This window comes from Lagopus leucura, unplaced genomic scaffold (assembly GCF_019238085.1).
Source record: "Lagopus leucura isolate 7727_CA_CO unplaced genomic scaffold, USGS_WTPT01 Super-Scaffold_100040, whole genome shotgun sequence".
Taxonomy (NCBI): Eukaryota; Metazoa; Chordata; class Aves; order Galliformes; family Phasianidae; genus Lagopus; species Lagopus leucura.
The window spans coordinates 3,381,501-3,395,730 of NW_024962289.1; the positions used below are offsets into that span (position 1 = coordinate 3,381,501).

At 51.8% G+C, this 14,230-nt stretch overlaps 1 protein-coding gene across 4 annotated transcripts in view; it reads left to right on the forward strand.

Moving 5' to 3' along the window:
- Window positions 1–14,230, forward strand: part of PIK3R5 (phosphoinositide-3-kinase regulatory subunit 5) — a 47,997-nt gene that overhangs the window by 11,922 nt on the left and 21,845 nt on the right. The window contains exon 1 of one of the 4 annotated variants that reach the window (XM_042883866.1): window positions 13,437–13,497. The exons of the other annotated variants lie outside the window; for them this stretch is intronic. The gene's annotated coding sequence lies outside the window, so the exon portion shown is untranslated. Of the gene's footprint in view, window positions 1–13,436; window positions 13,498–14,230 lie in introns of those variants that run through there. 4 annotated transcript variants of the gene reach the window in all.

Sequence of the window (14,230 nt, forward strand, 5' to 3'; positions counted from 1 at the left end):
TTGGGGTTAATCCCTGTTTCCCGTGCTGCTGCAGCAGGGAAGGGATCACCCACGCCTGGGCTTCGTTCATTTGGATGCCATCAGCTGCTGGGGAAGGGCAGAGACTGCTGGGGCTTTGGCTAGAATTTTTTTTGACCTCATTTGGTTACTGAGCCCTGTGTACTCAGCAGTAGGGTGAGAATACCAGTGGGAAGGTATCTTATGCAAAAATACCCAAAGCCATTTCCAGATTCAAAGATGACTTTCCAAGGTCACAGGGCAGGGCCTGCAGTGGACCCTGAGCCACATCTGCAAAGTCCTTGAGCACAACTCAGCCGTGGCACGAGGCAGCTGATGGAGAGCATGGAACTATAGGGTCAGGATGAGTGCAGTGGGGACAGTGGGTGTGTTTAAGGGATGTTATGGCTGAAGATGACTGAGGACAAGGTTCCAACGCCTTGTCACGGGCCCGTATGCAACCAAAGTGTCCCTGTGCAGATGTGGTATTTCTGTAACTTGTGCTTTCCCTATGTGAGTTTTTCAACAGAAGGTCTGGCCTGGATCTAAGATTATGGAACGTATCTATATGTGTATACATGTGTATTTACATATATATGTATGTATACAAATACGCTAGATATAGAATGTTCATGGTCTTGGTTAGAAGTGTTTGTCCAGCCCTGCTTGCACGTGCTTGCTGACATTTTCCATCATGCCGAAGGCCCTGATCTAGTTCTGCTACCAGTGGAGGGCTGAGCTACTTGTAGGGCTGGTCTGTTCTACTCCAAGTTGAAGTGGTTGAGCCCAGAGGCAGTGTTCACAGCAAGCTGCTGGGGTGGATGTGGGACTGCAAACAGGCAGAGCAGTCCAAATAAACGCAGCTATTTGGATTGCTTAGCCACTGCCTGCCGGTGTCCAGCTCGCTGCTGACACTGCTGACCCTCTCAGAGGATGTTTTCACTTATGACAACATGAAGGGCGCTGGTCTGTAGCACTGGATGCTGATCTCTTGTATCCCAGTGGGCAGCTTAATCTGCAAAGATATTCTGACCTTGCTGGGGATGCAGTAGTGGTGGGGAGCAACCCTACAAGTTGAGACCACCAGAGATGAAGCAAAGGATTCCGATGGTGGTGGAAGAAAAGGTTTTGCGTGCACAGGGCTGAGCTCTGTTCCCAAAGGCAGGAGGCAGGTGGGAGAAGGTGCCTGCCTGGAGCTTGGGTCTGTGCTGGGTGAGCTGTGCTGGGGGATGGGCTGCTATGGGAGTGGGGAGCACTTCCAGCCTGGCGGTGTCTGAAGGCTCAAGGTTTCAAAGCCATTTTCTTCCCCAGCTCTAATTTTAACAGCCTCGCTTGGGATAAGTGCTTTGAAGCCTTAATTGCAATTATGAATCTTCCTCTGTTCCCAGCTTTCCCCTAATTGGCTTCCTGTGAGAATTTACAAAGCTGGTAAAAACAAAACCCTCTGGTTTGGTGAGGGAGGCAGCACTGTGAGTTGCTGAGCCCAAACACAGCCGGGACTTTGCACTGCAGTGCCACGATCAGAGCCGATCCGGGCACTCACAACAGTGCCATTATACTGATGTAAGCTGATTTACATGCTTGCATTTGGAAAGTGCTAATCTGTTTAGGTATTTCTTTCTTTTTTTTCCTCCTTTTTTTCTCCTTTCACCCCTCTCCAATCTTCTGCGGGCCCTGCCAGGTTCCCAGCTCCTTTGGCTGGAATAGGGCCCCAGCTCAATCCTTTATCTGTCTATTTGGCAGCCCCTGGTGAAGTCGTTAGCGAACGAGTGACACTTTTTTTTTTTTTTTCCCGGCTCATTAATTAGATTTACAGAGCCGAGCGGCTGCTGCAAAAGTCTGGGCAAGGCAGCTCTGTATTTTGCTTCTTAGGAATTTGGGTTTTAAAAACTGCCCAAAGCTTTGTGTTGGTTCTGGTGCTGGCGTTTGGACGTGCAGCTCCGGTGCGTGTGCTGCTGCTGGGAACACGTCTCTGCTCACACACAGCTCCGTTCCTCCCATCTGCTGCTGCATGAGCTCTTCTCATCCCTTTCCATCGTTTTTTTGCTGCTGGAGGATGGGTGTCTGGGTGCTGCGCTCCTGAGGTGCCCGCGGCAGGATATCTTGGTTAAGGCAAGTGGTTTTGTGGGTTGCAAATAACCTCTGTGACATATCACTGTTTCTTTTTTCATTTAATTATGCATTTCGGTGTGTCCTGCTTTGGCAGCTCTACCTGCCAAGGTCAGAAACGGGATTGGGATGACTAGGTCAGGAATTAGAAATAAGGGGATGGAAGGACCACAGTGCCATCATATTCCTCTGCCAATGAATCCCAGATGGGGCTGCTGGGGTGTGCTGCAGCAGGGCCTTGCTTCTGCTCAGGAAGGAGGAAACTGAGGCACAGAGAGGTCACTCATGCCATGGCATTGGGCTCTTGGTTTCTACTGGGGGCTTTTGGTTCCTTTTGTAACCACTAGACAGCTCTGTTCTCAGCTCAAGGGGTTCCAGTAGGTGGTGCCCAGCACCGGGCACTCTGTGGTACCGCTCCATGCTGCCATCACTTTCATCCCATTTACAAACAGGCAACTGGGATGCTCTGAGGGTTGCGTGGCCACACTGCTGCTTAAAGTGAATTCACCACGGTGAATATTTGAGGGCTCTGAAGAAAGAAGGATTCTGGACAGTTGCTGGAAGTCGGAGTCAGTGCCAGCTTCATCAGTCAGCACTGAGGGCAGTGCTGGCTGCGCTGCTTCCCTCAGCTCTGGATTCATCTGCTTCAGGGCTGCAGCTCCTGGGACCAGGCTGGCTGCAGGAAAACCCAAGCATGGAGCTCACGCTCTGCTCTCCTCACCTGTCTGCTGGCTCTTCTCAAAGTATTACAGAATTTGCCTCAGCTGATGCAGAATCCCAAACCCTAGGACAGTGTGGGGCCAGCACCACTTGTGCTCGAGAATACGATGGCAGCCTTTAGAGGTGGAGAACTGCGTCTGCTTGAAAGAGTTTTGTAGGGGAAGAGCTGAGGGAGGGGGTCAGAAATAACTGCAAAAAGTCAAAAAAAAAAAAAAAAAAAAAAAAAAAAAAGCTGTGAGAAAAAGCAATTTGCACTTAACCCACTTGAGAGTTGCCCTCCCAGAAACGTAGTGATGCGATGCTTATCTACAGAAAAGTCCCACTGGCGGCAGTTTGCTGTTGGGGCAAATTGCCTGCTAATTCCTGCTGCAGCTAGCCAATTAGTCAGCTCATTACACCTTCCTGACTGGTCTGGCGAGCGGAGCCCATTGCCAAGGGGACAGGAACTTCACAGGGAGGTGCTGGATCAGATTGCTGTGTCTTCTGATCCCTCTGGTGTCTGGTAGAGGTGAGACATGAGCTCCAACTGTCAGACCCACTTCTTTGGTGCCAATGAAGACAAAAGCAAAAGAGACCTCTTGGGGTTTCCCTGGAGGTCAGAGGGAAAGGAAATGGATCACTGCCAGGCAGGGAGAGCTGAAGGGGAATCCAAAAGGTCTGCGCTGAGCTGTGAGCCAGCAGAGCAGGGATCTTGCTTTGCTGAGCCTCTGCTCTTTTATTTCTATCAGTAGTATCTATTTCCAAGATAGTATTATTTCACATATCCAAACCATATGTTATTTCCATTTGTTATTATTTTTAAAAATGCCCTTTGAAGCACCTCTCACAACTTTCCTCCAAGTGTCTGCCTGCATGTGTCCTGAGCTGTGAGTGTCATAGATGAAATGGAAAGGGTGGAAAAGCTGGGGAAAGCTAAGGATAAATGTAACAGATGCATTCCATGCAGCTCTCAGAGGGTGAAGCACATTGGCTTTAAGGTGGTGGCAGGATCCTGGTGGGGCTCGTGTCCTGCCTCTGTTCCACTTTGCCTTCCCCACTGGCTGTGGTTCCCATTGCTGCACGGACAGCAGTACATTTTCCTTCCTTGAAGCAGTTATTTGAGAATAAGGGCAGTAAGTAGCACACAAGGCTGGTGCTGAGGGAGTGCAGGGAGTGAATAATTCCCAAGTACTGTGATTCTGGGGTGCTGGGTCCAGAGTCTTACTAGAGGTGTGCCCATCGCAGGGCTGGCTGGCTTGGGTGCAGCATCCCAATTTTGGGTGCTCCAGTGGATGGCTGTGGTGACTGGGTCTAGAGGTGGAAATGGAGCCAAAGGTGATGGGAAGGGGCACGTTTGAAGTTGGCTCCCATACCAAGAGGGGGCTGAAGGCTGGCTCAGGGTGCAGGGTGGAACTGGAGGACCTGTAGGGTAGAAGCCAAGATGAAAGTCATCAGAATCAGGCAGGGACTGCATGAAAAGATGTTCAATTGAGCCCTTTTGGGGAATCAACCCTGACTTGCTAAAAATACAGCTTTTGGTACCTGGCCTGGCCAGACATGTTCATGAGCTGCAACTGGAGCACAGCTTGCTCCCATCTGGGCTTGTGGCTTGGGACTGGCAAGGGTTCACTCCTTCAGTGACTGCTGCTGGTGTCAGGGGTGGCTGGCCTGTCCCATGCCAGACTGCCCCAAATTGGCTCCAGGACCTCCTCTGGGTCGCCCTGAGGAGGGGAATGCAGCTGACACTGCTCAAGTGCTCAAGGGCATCAGTGCTGGGATGGCAGCATGAAGGAAGCAAGAGTGCTTCGCTTGTGTTGCTGTCCCACATCCTTCAGGAGTATGGTCCTCCCTGAGGGATGGTGGGCTTTTCTGGCCTGCTGGGAACCAAACCCAAGGAGCATCAAACCCTCAAGCTCTCTCTCCATGGGTCACCTCTTGGACCTCTGTCTGTGTGTCTCAGTGAGAGAAGGAACCAGGCCATGAGCTCCCAGTGATGTGAGTGAGAGGTTTTTGCTGGCAGCATCCTCCTGGTGAAATCACCACTCCTACCCACCTCCTGCCTGGGACCAGAGCACCCAGCTCCAGCAATGTCCTTGTAGATGCCATCTGCAATGAGGATTTCGATGGCACTCTGTGGATTGGTTCCCCTGAATAGATGCTGGTGACAAATCCCATCATCACTCAAACTGGTCTCCCAGTATGGGGAGCTGGTGGCTTCATCCCAAGAGAGGTGAGTGTCAGCTTTGGGTCTGGGAGGATGACATGTGTCCAGGGCTGTGCCTTCTCACTGGGGCTCCTGTGTGCCTGGGTTCACTCCTGAGTTAATCCCTGCTCCAGATTCAACTTAAATGTTGAAGGGTTAAAGGCTAACTTTAGGGCTGGGGTCTCTGTTCTTTTATTAGATAACAAAACGAACAACACGAAGCATTGAGCTGGTTCCTGCTTCAAAGCAGCGTGTCCATTCAGAGCAGGTATCGCCATTGCAACACAATTTTAGAACAAAGAAAGAAAACAGAGACAAAACTAAAAACAGGAACCAGCAGATAAACAATCCGCCGGTGCTGCTGTGCTGAGCCGAGCTCCTTCCTGCTCTCAGCCATCTGGCAGGTCAGCACGGAGACCTGGGGGGTTCATTGGGCCTGGCTGTCCTGGTTGGCTCTTCCCAGTGGCGAAGCCAGCTGGGAAGTGGTTAAAAAGCTTCTCCATTCAACAGAATGAAATAAATAATAATAAATAAAACCAAAGAACCTGCAGCACTGCGCTGTGAGCAGAGCGCCCGGCTCTCCTCTTCCAAGCGTTCCTGGAGCAATGCCACAGGTTCACCACTCTGACCTGGGCGAGATGTTTCTCCTGGCTGTGTTTGTGAGGTTGCATCTGGCTCCAGCCCTGAGAAGATGAATGTTGCCAGGGTTTCCATAGAAGGGGTGCTGGTGAGCCATTGAGAGCAGGAGTGTGATCAGAGCTTGGAGCTGCAGCTGCCTGGGGCTGCTGGGATGGGAGAATGGGCACAGCAGCACCTCTGGTAGCAGGTGCCTGTTTGGGTGCTGGTGTCCATACCCAGTGCTGTGGAAAACTGGTGTCAGACTGGGCCCAGGAGAGCTGTCTCAGTGGGGGTCTCTTAGCAGTGAGAACCGAAATACCCGTGCATGCAGGAGGAAAATGTTTTATTTGGTCTGAAATTACAAGTTTCATCTACTTGTGGCTCGATTTTTACTTTCAGAGTTGCAGTGAGATGAGTGTGAATGCTGTTTCAAAATGATGGGCTGGCAAGTTTCATTCTGAGCCCTTGAGGACCCCTTCCCCCCACTCTCCCCCTTGTGCACCCTCCGTGCAGATGCGTTTTGCTGGGGTTCAGTCCGACTCACTGAGGAGCTGGCTCACTCTGAAGCAGTTTATCTGATTACTTTATTCTTTTTGCCAAGTTTCCTGCAGCCCTTTTATTGCTGCTACCGTGATTTAGCTTGTTAAACCCACAGCCCTCTGAAAACTTGACCCTAGGCAGCATTTCCAGCATCACTGGGGCAATGGACTTGGTTCTGTCAATGTCAGTCTGGCTCCCAGTGCTGTGAATCACGGCTGAGGCTCCGTCAGCTCAAAGACAGAAAAGGTGTGCAAGTATTAGGGCTGAGCATCTTTATTTTTTCCCGTGGAGCTTTCAACTTTGAGTCTGAAATGAAAAGCAATGGCAGTTTTTTGCCCTTCTGGATTTTACTTTCCTGGTGTTCTCAGCTTCTTCACCCCACGAGCCTTAAGCCCCGGCTGCTAATACGGTAATCTTAGGGATGGAATTTGGGAAATCCCATTAAATAATTCCCCTTGCAGCATCGCGAATGGCTCAGAGGGAGGCATTAGCACGGAGCTGACGTGCTTTAGGCATTCCTCAGCTTCCTCTCGGCTTTCCCTTCTCATCACCTGAACTGGGCGAGCTTAGCGACGGCCGAGCAGGGCAAAGCTGCGCTGCAGGGAGCTGCATTACCGCAGCCACAGCCCCGAGCCCAGTTGTCCCACTTCAGCAGAGGCTCAGAATGCTGCTCCCCAACCAGCAGACAGCAGCCCGTCCCCTGCCCGATCCTCTCAGCGGGCTGCGGCTGTGCAGAGCCGAAATCGAGTCCGCCGCTTCCCACGGCTGCACCGCTCGTGCTTTCTATGCACGGGGACGGGCAGGGCGCTGCGTTTCTTTACTTGGCGTTGCCGCTCGGGGCTACGTGATGCTGAGCGCTGCCGGCTCCGACATCACACACCGCACGTGTGGGAGCTTCGTGGTTCTTCCCCTCCGCCCCTTCTCCCCCTCCCTGCTCTTGCCTGCCGGCAGTGCAGCCTCGCAGCTTGCTGCGTTTCCCTGGGAGCAAAGCGTCGCTGCTGCAGGGCTGGAAAACTTGCATGAGCACTAAATCAGCCTTGCCCAGACCTTAATTCCTCCCTGCCCTCGGCTCCCCTGCCCAGCTCTGGGCATGTGATGCACCCTGTCTCCAGGTTTTGACTGTTTTATGACATCTGGGATGCTTTCTTGATGGGCTTGCTGTTGCAGACAGAAGACTGGATGCAAAACTAGAAGCTGCTTGTGATGGGAAAGTGGCTCTTTGCCTTCATTCTGCTCCTCCTGGGTGACTTTCTCATCTCCTATGAGGATGATGCTCCAGCCCTTGGCTGCCTTTCTAGTCTGGGGGGGGGGGGGGGCCCCCCCCCCTCGACCAGAGATATTTCCTTTTGCTGCACACTGATATGCTGTGCCCCTTTGCCAGCAGAGCAGCAAAAATGATGGCCATGCAGCTGCTGGGAGCACTCGAACCATCCTGCAGTTTGCTGCTTAGGGATGCCGTGTCCCAGCTGTGGGTTTATGAGATGCTCCTGACTGTGCCTTGCCACAGAGCCATTTCCTTTGGCAAATCTGTATCATGAAGTGGTCTGGACTCCTTTCTGTAAAGAAGCCAAAGTGTTCTGTGAACGCTTAATGCCTGGGTCTACGGTTTGCCTCATCCAGTCCAGATCTGCTTAGCTACCTGTAGGTGCCCTTTAATATTAAAAGGTCTCTGAAACCACTGTTGCACGTTAGGTGCTTCCCCTGTCTGTGATGGGAGTCTCTCATTCAGCCCCGTTCTCAGGCACAGTGAGAGCAAGGAGCGAGCTCTGTGTCTTAGTAAGCTCTCCAGTTCTCATGACTGCTGGTGGAAATGAGCCTTTGCGGCTCAGCAGGGCATCGCTGCCCTTCAGAAATGGGCTGTTACAGATGCTGATGGGCTCTCTCAGCACTGTCCTGTTCTTTCCAATGGAGATACATCCCAGTAGCTGGAAACCTCAAAGGTGGAGTTTCTCAGTGATGGACGAATGCTTATTCCTGGCTGTAGTTCTGCACACTCCATGTGTCCATGTTTTCCTGTGCTCCTTGTTTAACACAACAGCAATTTCATCTTTATGTGGTTTTGGTTGTCTCAAAATCTCCCATGATCTTGATGTCTCTATCACAAGTGCACCACTCTGTCTGGACTTTTCTCCTTGGTGTGTATTGCTTCGTGCATCCTACTTCCTCACCACCAAACCCCTGAGTCTGCATTGCTCCTTGAAGCTGTTTCTGCTCTGGTTCATCCTCTGGTACCCTGATGGCAGCAAGTATTCACAACAATGGCCCCAGTTGCATTTGGTCACCCCTCAGTGTGCCTTTCCAGCGCTGAAAAAGAGGGAAGGGGTAGCAGTACATCCTTTTTCCTGTTGTTTTTTTTTGCTTGCCTGTTGGCTGTCTTTCACTATGTGTAAGTACAGCAGATAGCATCAGGGGGGCCTTGGTGTGATTCACATTTGTCACCTGCCCTCAGTAATTCAGCTCTTTGCTTCATGGGGACCTTGGTGTGATCAATGTTTGTAGGTTGTCCTGAGTAGTTCAGTTCTGTGCTTCACGGATGAGGAGAGGGGGCAGTTCTGCAGGGTGCATTTCTCACAGAATCACAGAATGGAAGGGACCTCAAGGATCATAAATCTCCAACCCCTGCCACAGACAGGGCCACCAACCTCCACATTTAATACCAGACCAGGCTGCCCAGCTCCCCATCCAACCTACCAGTGAACACCTCCAGGGATGGACGGGGCATCCACAGCCTCTCTGGGCAGCTGTTCCAGCTCCTCACCGCTCTCTCTGTGAAGAACTTCCCCCTGACATCCAACCTAAATCTTCCCTCCCTCCACTTCAAACAATTTCCCCTTGTCCTGCTGTTATCTACCCTTTCAAAGAGTTGACTCCCCTCCTGTTTGTAGGCTCCCTTTAGGTACTGCAGGCTGCAATGAGCTCACCCCGCAGCCTTCTCTTCTCCATGCTGAACAAGCCCAGCTCCCTCAGCCTGTCTTCATACGGGAGGTGCTCCAGAACCCTGATCATCTTTGTGGCTCTCCTCTGGACCCTCTCCTCTTCTCAAGTAACCCAAGGCAATTTTGTCAGTCTTTGGGCTCATTCTCAAACCAGTACTTTTACTTGGCAGCAGTAGAGGCGGTGCTCTGGGCAAGCCAACATGTAGTGGGTTTGTGTGTGGGTGGTTTGCAGGGATGTGGGTGCTGTCACCCAAGCAGATCTCACTTGTGTTTGCCCGCTGTGGCCTCATCAGTGGTTGATGTCATTGGTTCTTCTGTGCCAGGGTTCAATAAGAGCTCCCTTTGGGTGTTATCAGTCAGGTTTTGGACAAGATGCTCCATGTCATAGCATCACAGAATGGTTTGAGTTGGAAGGGACCTTAAACCCACCCAGGTCCATCCCTCTGGGCTGGCTGCCTGGTCTTGGGCACTTCCAGGGATGAAGCATCCACAGCTTCCATGGGCAGCCTGTACCACGGCTTCTCTGCTCTTACTTTGCTTCTCTGTTATGGAGGCTCCCTGGAGGTGAGGTTTTGCAGCCGAAGGAGCGAAGGTCAGTCATGATCCCCACCAAGGCATAAAGTGCTGTTACTTCTTGGGCTAAAAGCAGCTTTTGTGCTTGCTCAGCAGGACAGGAACCTGTGGGTCTGTAAGGAAATAATGTGGTGCTGGGGTGTTTGCATGGTACACTGTCCTTTGCAAGCGCCCCAAAAGGATGTTTGTCAAACCAGTTGCCTCCAGGATCTTCTGATATGCTGCCTTTATGCAGCTTGAACAAGCATCTTATCACCTCCATCTTGCTGCTCTTTGATGCACCGGCGCTCGCCTGAGCTGTAAATACATCATGGTTGAAGTTTGAATCTTAAAACTCGCAGGTTCCTCCCCTCTTTGCCCTGATTTCTACAAAGACTTCCTCCAGCTGCTCCTGCTCTCGGCTCTGAGTTTCTATCTTTGGTTCCTGTGCACGGTGTAGAGGTAGCAATAAAATCCTGCAAGCTAAGGATAGTTAAAGCCAAGAGCTCAGTGCAATCTAAGAAAAGCAGATGTTTTTGTTGGTGGAGCAGAAACCACGCATGCACCATCTGCTGCAGTGCAGTGGGGATGCAGCTCCCAGGGCTCCCGTGCTGCTCTGCTCCTGTTGCACCTTCCAGGGAGGCAGCAAGCAAGTATTGCCTGGGGCACATGACCTTGCCCAAGATCCCTGCTGATGCACTGGTAGGAGGACCTTGCCCTGAAAAATAGCTCTCCTTAGAATCCATTTGCTTTAATTCCCAATTAAGTGCTTTTCCTTCTCTTGCAGCATCAGCCCAAGCTCCTTTTTCCTTTATCCTCATCAGAATCGCTGCTTTTATCCCCAGTGCCCTAAGCCCTGCTGCAGCAGCAAGCCAAGTGCTGAGGTCCCTCTTTGTGCTAACCCATGGGTCAGCAGCTTTGCAAGTCAACCCACATCTGTCCTTCCATCCTTCCACCCGCTGCCACTGCCCATGGACCTGGGCAGTGTGTTCATGACCTGCTCCCGTGGGTCAAGCACTTGTTTTTCCTTCCTGTTTCCTGCTTGGGATGCTTGGCCAGCGGCCTCAAAGCAATCAGGGCAGGAAAGGGAGTTATCTGGCTGTGAAAGTACCCAGGGGCTTTCTCTGGAGAGCAGGGCTGTGCTTCCCAATTCAGGTTTCCCTGCAGGAAGGTGGAGGACTTCCAGCCACAGGAGATACTGCCGGGATTTGCTGTTCTGGAAGGGGAGATCTCGACTTATTTGATGTCTGCCTGCATTTCTCCTCTTTGGGAAGGTGGCTGGGAGCCAGCAGGATGTTGGCTGCAGTGCTGCCTCTGAGAGCACTGGGGTGGGCAGGCAGGAATCTGCTTGCTGCTGGGGTAGGTAGTGCCCGGTGTACCCACAGAAGATGGTTTAATTCTCTTCACTCCTTCACTTGGGAAGACCAACACTGGATTTAGTCTCTGAGCATCTCCTTCTGTTCCCATCTCATAGTGGTGTCCTGGGCTCCACCACAGTAGAAGGAAACCAGGGAAGTTCTTTGGATGACAGCTAGGGCTTATGTGGACCTTAACACAGAAAGGTGCCCCACCATGCAGAGAAGCAGATGTGTGCCTCCCAAGTCACCTTCTCACCTGCCCTGTCCCCACCACGTGGAGCTGCTGGTGGCCTCTCTCATATCCTTGACTCTATGCAGAGGGGCAGCAGCACTTGGGCACCAAGGGCCTCAGGTCTCATTTGTTCTAACCCTGAGCTGGAAAGCTGAGAAAAGGAAAGGTTTGAAGGCACCAAAGGCAAGCAGGGTAACCACAGACTGTGTCAGCAGAGTGGAAAACGCGTCTTGGAGCTGGGAGTGCCTGAGGGCTCTCTGTGGCCTCAAGTTTCATAAGCCAGCAGGAGAATCCATAAATAAATGCTTCAAAAACGTCAGGATTTTGGCAAACTTTCTGCCTGAAAGCAGGAGAACAGCAATCAGTGAATCCCCTCTTTGTGCCAAGGGATGAGTGCTTACCTAATCAGCGCGGGTTAACAGGAAAAACATGATTGCTTTGCCCACCTTTTTAACTGTGACACACAGAAGAAGCAAACTCAACTGGAAACCTCTGCATCCATTTGGGTTGCTGGGACAATTTCACAGACGCCCCAGGATCCTTTGCCCCGTGCTTGTGGCATTGCTTAAATTGTTGCTCATTTCTCCAAAACAAAGCCACGAGGCAAGAATGCTCTGTTCCGAAGGAAACCAGAAAGCTTCAGTGTTGTCACAGCAGTAATGTTGCTGGTGTGATGCAAGGCTGACAGAGCCAACTGTACTTTTGTTGTGAGGTCCTGTGCCCAGATCCATGCTGTGGTTCCTGGTTCTGCTCTTGGTCTGTGTCAGTTCCTCCTGCTACCTCCATTGGGGCAGTGGTGGAGGAGGAGATGATTCCATGGGCACTGAGGAGCAGATGCTTGCCTCTGCTAAGCAGCCATATGTATGGATTGCATGATGGGAGGCAGAGAGGGCTCCAAGTGGATGAGGTCTAGCTGTGCTGTGAAGAATTCCAACCCCTTCTGACTGCTGATGTAGCATGAGGACTTTATGAGGATAAGGAATGTGCCAGGAGAGCTGAAGGTTTGCCTTCTCCTCCCAGCTGTGCCACAACTCGCTGTAGGACAGCAGAAAAGCTACTTGATGTTTCCAAGCATTGACTTCTCTATGTAAGTGGTGATGACAACTTTCCCAGTGCTGGGAGGCTGCTTTCACAGTGTGCACTGTTACTACTGGAGAAAAGAAAGCAATCTTGTCTTAGGGACATCCAGGACTTGAAGTCCCATAGTTGATGTTGGGGTCCAAGCTGTGTGCAAGGGGCAAGAAGGCAGGGAAACCCACGGCTTCTGCAACATGCTGCTCTGCTTAGATGTGAGCCAGGCAGCCATCACTCTTGGTGATGAGGGTTTTGGGGCCCCCTTGGCGTGCTGCAAACGTGACCACAGCTTCACCCTGCAGTGTCTGTGCCATCCCTTCCAAGCACCTCGCACCAGCCAGCCTGCAGGGAGGGTCAAGATCTAACAGCTCTGCTGCTGGGAGTCTGGCTGGAGGGAGGGAGAGGACAGATTTCTGTTTGTTTTTTGTTTTTTTTTTTAATCAATGCCTACCCACCCTCCCATCGATCTGAACCCTTGACCTTAACCCTGGTTTCTTCCCAGCTCTGTGGGAAGTCCGATTACATCCACAACTGTCCCTTGCCTTGTGTCATTTTGCCCAGTGTGGGTGGAAAGGAAGGGAGAGTTTGGGGAATAAACAGCAGAAGAGGTTGAAAAGTTCCCTCTTGCTTGCGGTGAACACGCAGCGCTCTCCCATGAAAGATGCCTCTGTAAGCAGCCGTTGGGTTGAATCCTTGTGTGGTCCGTAGCACACCAGGGAAAAGAAAACAAAGGCTCTGTGTTTTCTCTGGTTTAGAACGCAACGATAAAATCTTTGTCATCTTTCACCCTTATGTTCCCTGCCTGCTCTGTGCTGAGGCGTTGGGAAGGGGCAGCTGGGCTGGCATGGGGCTCACCTCATCACCCTTCCCCTCCGAGAGCCGAGCTGTGCTCTGGAGCAAGCTGACGTGCAGGAGGTGTATTTCTGTGAGCAGGGTGTTGGAACGGTGCTGGTGAGTCACGCCGTGCTCTTAGTCACTGCTTGCACCACAAGTCATGACTAAGGTGCTGTGCAGCTCCGCTCTCAGTCAGTCCCCAGCACAGCAGCAGGGCGCTTCGCGGGCGTTCCTCACACTGTGGATGTGCAAAACTTTAGAAGATGTAAGAGCAAACTGTGGCAGTGGCAGGTGGGGCAGGAGCACGGGAGCCTTCTCAGGGCAAAGGAGAGATCTCCCATGCAGGTCAGTGCTTCCAGATGGCTTCACTTTCATCTGCTCGGAACTGAGGGATGGTGAGTGTTGGGACCGGAGCCTCAGCCCTGGGGGGGACTTTATGAGGGACTGATGGCAATTAGGGGCTATTTATTAGCAGCCAGCACTGGGCAGACGGAGGGACCCCTCTGCTGAGATCCCTCAGTTTTTGCTCCTGCTGGTGGGGAAGTGTCTGCTGAGCATTGAGTGTTGACCGAATAGAAGAAATCAAACATTTTGGGGTAGCTTTGGGAAATGTACAACTGTCCTGGCCAGGTTGACAGCAAAAGTCTCATTGACAGGTGTCTTTTGTAATATTGGCAAGTTTTATTTCCTTTTCCTGGAATATTTTCATGCGCTTGTGCCACCTGTAACCAAAAGGCAAGAGCCTTTCTCTGTGTGCTGGGAGCAGAGAGGTGACTGTCCCGAGGTCTCTGGCGAAGGCAGGGCTGGCACTGCAGGGGATGAGGGACTCTCTGCCCTGGGCACCTCTTTGCTCAGAGGTGGAGCAGATCTAAGGAGAGGTTCTGGGCAAATGGCTTTTGATTTCCTGATGTCCCAGTGTTTGGAGTGGGTGGGATAAAATCCTCATGTCCCCAGTGCAGTCTATCTGAGGTCTGGGCTGGCACCTGAGCCGTGGGGAGAGCTGAGACAGCAGCACTTTGTGAAAGGGGCACAGCCAGGCACACAGTCCAGAGTTTCACAATGCCTGTAGATAGATGCT